Source organism: Bos mutus, chromosome 1 (genome assembly GCF_027580195.1).
Source record: "Bos mutus isolate GX-2022 chromosome 1, NWIPB_WYAK_1.1, whole genome shotgun sequence".
Taxonomy (NCBI): domain Eukaryota; kingdom Metazoa; phylum Chordata; class Mammalia; order Artiodactyla; family Bovidae; genus Bos; species Bos mutus.
Window position 1 is genome coordinate 11,954,619 of NC_091617.1, and position 7,160 is coordinate 11,961,778.

The following is a 7,160-nucleotide window of genomic DNA, read 5'->3' on the forward strand; positions in this document are numbered from 1 at the left end:
CATGAGGAATTAGGGGATGTTGTTACTATAAAAATTTATTTGCATCATCCATATTCTGGAACTTTTCTTCAAAAGAACTGAAACCTTAGATGAATTGAAGCTAAAACTGGGAGGTATCAAACTTGCCCTGCTCATTAATGTGCTAGACATTCATACAACTCTGACATAATTATAATAAATATTCATCTATTTTTGGTGAAAATGGGATTGAGATACTTTCTGAGATCATCCCAAAAGATTTAGAATTATGTTTTTACTTTATTTCAAAAAATTTTTCCGTGTATACCATCCATTAAAAATTACTTATTGCCTGTTAAAGATATAAAATTGCTGTAAATGTATCTGAGGCTTTCAGTCAAACTTGAATGGCTTAATATCTTCTGAGAAAAGAGTCCTACTCTAATTTCCTTTTATTTTTTTAATGTTGTAAAGAGCCCTATTCTCATTTCTGCTTATTTTGATAATGTTTCAGCAATTGAGCCATAGTGAAACACAATATCTATTTTTCTTAACTAATTTCTTCATTTCTTTTTTCAAGCAAGGATAGAATAGACTGGAAATATCCAGTAATTATATAAATAGTGCAAACACGATATTGCAGCCTAACTTTTATTTTATGGATTGTCTCCATATGACACTGTTATCTGCACTGTAAAAAGTTGGGGCATAAATTAATAAGGGGGAAGTTCATCCTTTATATTCAACTACAAAATGAAGGTATTGTGAATCTAAAGAAAACTTAATCAGAAATAATCTGAAATGATAATTACATGTAGAGGGGCTCAAAACTTTTCAGGAAACTGCATATTTTACTACATGATAGGACATCTGTAATAATGCGAAGAACAACAACCAAAATGTGATTTACAAAGAGTAAGATGAAGCACTTATATATTAAATGATCTGCCAAAGGACACATAAATTTAGTAAGTGAGAGGGTCAGAAATTTAAATTATTTTTGTCGGCTCCTGAAAAAGACTTTCTCCCATCTCACTAATACATCTCTACTTACATACATACATATGGATTAAAAATAGCACACAGTGAAATAAAAACACATAATTTAAGATGCATAATATATCATATCTAAACAAATCAAATTAGCTTAAATTGTACATTTTCAAGTGTTATAAAGCTGATATAATTAACAACTCATAAGTCAATTTTAAATAACATTAACTTTAAAGAAGAACAGTACTAAACATAACAGGTCACTTAAGCATAAAAATACCTAAAGAATTTATGGATAGAGGTAATTTTCTACTTTTACTTTGAATAACAATGAGGCTATTAAGATCATAATACTGAGGATATTAAGATCTCTTGAAAGAAATTAGAAAGGCAATATTTAACATTAGTGAGCATTCAATCCCCTAGTTGATCACTAACTCACCATATGAATAAAGTTGAATAGTTTTTTTTCCCCATTTTTGGATTTTGCTGTGCAATCTGGGGAGAAATTTAACTCAAGAGATTCACTGCTATCATTGTTAGACAAATTATCTACTAAACATATTGTTCTCTTAACCTCACAATTTTATAAATGGTGACTTGTGGTCCCTGGTCCCCTACAGTGGCCATACCAGCTAGGTGTGTAATTGCTGTTTAGGTGCTCAGTCATGTCCTGCTCTTTGTGATCCCAAGGACTATAAGCCAACAGTCTCTTCTGCCCATGGGATTTCCCAGGTAAGAAATTTGGAGTGGGTTGCAATTTCCTTCTCCAGGAGATCTTCCCTACCTAGGGATCAAACCCATGTATCAGAAACTGCAGGCAGATTCTTTATAGCTGAGCTACCAGGGAAGTCCTCTGCATACCAGCTAGGCTGATCAGAAGCTTATAAAGCTTGAACTTCATTCTAAAATTTTCAACAGTGAAGTTGGTGTACATTTACTAATATGCCATTTTTGATTAGTTTTTGTGTTGCTACCAAGTATTATTCATTACTTTTATTTGAAATAATGCTTGCCTCTTTTGTCTGATTTACCATTTGAATTGATATTTTGAGTTCTAATTTTAGCTGAAGAAATTAAAAGTTTCCAGGGAGAAAGGTGTTAGTATTCCCAGTCCTTACACTAGCTATGTTAAAAGTTTTTAAAAAGTATATAATTGCAATATTACAGCTTAAAGAAGAGAATCAAACTAGTATAAACCTGATGTCATTGCCTAACAAACTCGGGGAAATGAAAGAAAAGATAAATCATTGTTTTATATGTATGAGACTGTAAATTTATAAATAAATATGTGAAAAGGTCACATCTGACATTATATAATTAAGAACTAAATCTTATTTGGGTTTACAGCTGAATTTACAATTGTCAAAATGAGACACCAAACATATCAAAGTAAACAAAATAAAAACTCAGCCAAAGAATATATTTTAAAGTAGTCCAGTGTTGAGAGCATTGCCAAGTACACACGTAAGCAAACTTAAAGCCTCTGGCTAAATATACCTATAAACCACAGATTTATGAGCTTTTAGTAAAGAAAGAAAGAAAACCCATAACATATACCATATACATGAACAGGCATGAGCAAACATGCATGTGTACACACACAGACACACATACACACAAGGTATTATGAGACAGAATCAGTAGAAATAGAAGCTAAATCAGATTCCAAAATATGTCACTTATTAAGGTTATCAAAGAATACAAAATAAATGTTTCATCTATTTAGAGAAATTAAAAATGACTTCAAATATCAAATTAAAATTCATGCTATAGAAATAGTAATTAGATTTAAAAATAGTATTTTAAACCTGGAAATGAATTGAAGTTAAAAAAAAAAAAAACTTCACTGAATTTTTTAAATAATAGAATAGGTACAACAGTACACTTAATAACAAAAAGAAAGGTAAGATGTTCAGAACATACCAAAACAAAAAAGACAAGGAAATATTAAAAAGAGTCAGAGGCAATTGAAAATTTGAGTGGAAATTCATAGGAAATTTTTATTAAATAATTAAGTTTCTAGACTGAACTAAATTTAAATAATGATTTCCAGGAGTCTAAAATTTGTAATTAGGGTAAATGAGAATAAATCCATACCAAAGTGCAGAACCATATTGTACTAGGCAATCTAACAGTCCTGAAGGTGCCCATGTCTTAATCCCTGGAACCTTGAGTACATTCTCTTACATGTAAAGGTATTTTGCAAATGTGATTAATTGTTAAGGACCTCAAGGTAGAGACATTATTTTTTATTATCCATGAACATATTATAATATGTTCAAATAAATCCTGAAAATCTGAACACCTTTCCATGCTGTAAACAAGCACAATGTTTCTGCCTCTGAAGATGAAGGAAGCTGTCCAAGAGTAAAGGAAAGTAAACAGCCTTAGAGATGGAAAAGGCACAGAAGCAGACTCTTCCCATAGTCTTCAGAAGGAAAGCAGCTCTCTGACCTTGATTTTGGCTGAGTGAGACCTGTGTTGGACTTCTAATCTATAGAATTGTAAAACACTAAATTTTGCCATTTTAAGCCATTTTATACTGGCATGCTCAAACATTCAGTCTTAAGTCAATCTCTTATGATGCCATGGATTGTAGGCCTCCAGGTTCCTCTGTTCATGGGATTTCCAAGGTAGGAATGCTGGGGTGGGTTGTCATTTCCTCCTACAAAGGATCTCCCAACCCAGGATAAAACCACAGTTGCTGCATTGGCAGCAGCATTCTTTGCCACTGAGCCACCTGGGAAGCCCTATAGGACATTAAGTTTGTGGTTATATAGTGGCCACAGGATTAGAAAAAGTTAATTTTCATTCCAATCCAAAGGAAAGGCAATGCCAAAGAATGCTAAGACTACCACACAATTGGATTCATGTCACATACTAGTAAGGAGAAGGCAATGGCACCCAACTCCAGTACTCTTGCCTGGAAAATCCCATGGGCCAAGGAGCCTGGTAGGCTGCAGTCCATGGGGTCGTGAGGTCAGACATGACTGAGTGACTTCACTTTCACTTTTCACTTTCATGCATTGGAGAAGGAAATGGCAACCCAGTCCAGTGTTCTTGCCTGGAGAATGCCAGGGACGGGGGAGCCTAGTGGGCTGCTGTCTCTGGGGTCGCACTGAGTCGGACATGACTGAAGAGACTTAGCAGCAGCAGCAGCAGCACATACTAGTAAAGCAATGCTAAATATTCTCCAAGTCAGGCTTCAACAGTAGGTGAACCATGAACTTTCAGATGTTTAAGTTAGATTTAGAAAATGCAGAGGAACCAAAGACCAAATTGCCAACATCTGTTGGATCATTGAAAAAGCAAGAGAGTTCCATAAAAACATTTACTTCTGTTTTATTGACTATGTCAAAGCCTTGACTGTGTGGATCACAACAAACTGTGGAAAATTCTGAAAGAGATGGGAATAACAGACCACCTGACCTGCCTCTTGAGTAACCTGTATGCAGGTCAGGAAGCAACAGTTAGAAGTGGACATGGAACAACAGACTGCTTCCAAATTAGGAAAGGAGTACGTCAAGGCTGTATATTGTCACCCTGCTTATTTAACTTATATTCAGAGTACATCATGAGAAACACTGGGCTGGAGAAAGCACAAGCTGAAATCAAGACTTCCAGGAGAAATATAAATTACCTCAGATATGCAAATGACACCACCCTTCTGGCAGAATGAGAAGAAGAACTAAAGAGCATCTTAATGAATGTGAAAGAAGAGAGTGAAAAAGTTGGCTTAAAACTCAACATTCAGAAAATTAAGATCATGGCATCCAGTCCCATCACATCATGGCAAACACATGGGGAAACAATGGAAAGAATGACAGACTTTATTTTTGGGACCTCCCAAATCATTGCAGATGGTGACTGCAAGCATTAGATTAAAAGACGCTTGCTCCTCAGAAGAAAAGTTTTGACCAACCTAGACAGTATGTTAAAAGCAGAGACATTACTTTGCCAACAAAGGTCCATATAGCCAAAACTGTGGTTTTTCCAGTAGTCATGTGTGGATGTGAGAGTTGGAGTACAAAGAAAGTTGAGGGCTGAAGAATTGATGCTTTTGAACTGTGATGTTGGAGAAGACTCTTGAGACTTCCTTGGACTGCAAGAAGATCCAACCAGTCCATCCTAAAGGAAATCAGTCTTGAATATTCATTGGAAGGACTGGCACTGAAGCTGAAACTCCAGGACTTTGGCAACCTGATGCGAAGAACTGACTCATTGGAATAGACCCTGATGCTGGGAAATATTATTTGGATAATAAGGAATCTTACTTCTTCTTCTTCTTCTTCTTCTCTCTCTCTCTCTCTCTCTCTCACACACACACACACACACACACTTAAATAACCAAAACCATTCCTTAGCACTCCATAAGATATCTTTTTACCTAGAAATCATTCAGCTGAGAATTCACACTTACCACTCACAATAACCAGGTCTTGCAATTCTTATTCACTGAAGGTAGACAATCAGACAGCCATTTTCATTCACACGGTTGTTGCCTAACCTAATTTGAAATTAACAATTTTGTTCTTCTAATTTTTTTTTTCTCCTAGATTTTTATGCCTTTTAATTTTATTATAATAAGGAAAGGAGTCTATTATAAGCAATGGGACAACTAAAATATATATCTCAAGCAGTTATCCTGGCTTCCCAAGGGTGTCATTGGTGAAGAATCTGCCTGCCAATGCAGGAGATGCAGGAGATATAGGTTTGACCTCTGGATCGGGGAGATTCCTTGGAGTAGACTGCTTAGTTCAGTGCATTTACCAAATTAATTTCCAATTTATAACAAGTGCTTATGCTGTATCTCAAGAATAGTTTTCACAAACTAACCTTGTGCTCCTTATTGAACTAAAGAGATATTTCGAAATATCCTCTACCTACATTACCATATACCCTTGATAATACAACTTTCTGCCTTTGTGCTCAGTTGCTCAGTCATGTCCAACTCTTTTGGAACCCCATGGACTGTAGCCTGCTAGGTTCCTCTGTCCATGGGATTTTCCAAGCAAAAATACTGGAGTGGGTTACCATTTCCTCCTCCAAGGAATCTCCCCAATCCAGAGATCAAACCTATATCTCCTGCATCTCCTGCATTGGCAGGCAGATTCTTCACCACTGACACCTTGGGAAGCCAGGATAACTGCTTGAGATATATATTTTAGTTGTCCCATTGCTTATAATAGACTCCTTTCCTTATTATAATAAAATTAAAAGGCATAAAAATCTAGGAGAAAAAAAAATTAGAAGAACAAAATTGTTAATTTCAAATTAGGTTAGGCAACAACCGTGTGAATGAAAATGGCTGTCTGATTGTCTACCTGCGAATAAGAATTGCAAGACCTGGTTATTGTGAGTGGTAAGTGTGAATTCTCAGCTGAATGATTTCTAGGTAAAAAGATATCTTATGGAGTGCTAAGGAATGGTTTTGGTTATTTAAGTGTGTGTGTGTGTGTGTTTGTGAGAGAGAGAGAGAGAAAGAGAGAAGAAGAAGAAATAAGATTCATTATTATCCAAATAACCACAACACAAATATTTCATCATGAAATTATCTCTTCTGTGTTGAAAAATATTCTATTTCGCTTGTGAAAATTCTATTTATAATTTAGTGAAAAATATGAATGTACAATTATGCCTTATAAAAGTGTATTGCATATCCAATATGGGGTAGGAATCGCATGGGAATTGTAGATTCCCTTGAGTATACAAAATTGTATTTTTAAAAATACTTTGTATGTACTAGACTCATAAACATACAACAAAATCGTCTGTTATAATAAAAGCTAAATGATTTGGTGTATCAATAAAGTGTTAATTAAGAAAATGATGGCTCATGTCTTAAATGCTATTATGTAAATACAAATAATTGAAATAATTTTTTATGTGCAATTCGCTTATCTAGAATACAGAAACAAAATAAAATCTTTTCCTAACTGTGGGAAATGTTAAATTGATAAAAACACATTCATCTTTTTATGAACACATGAAATTTAGCTCAATTATATAGATGGCTACTTATTTACAATGGATATGGATTGATTAATTTGGGACATATACTATTATTCTCTCAGTTCAGTTCAGTTCAGTTCAGTAGCTCAGTCATGTCCGACTCTTTGTGACCCATGGACTGCAAGCACACCAGGCCTCCCTGTCCATCATCAACTCCCGGAGTTTACTCAAACTCATGTTCATTTAGTTGATGA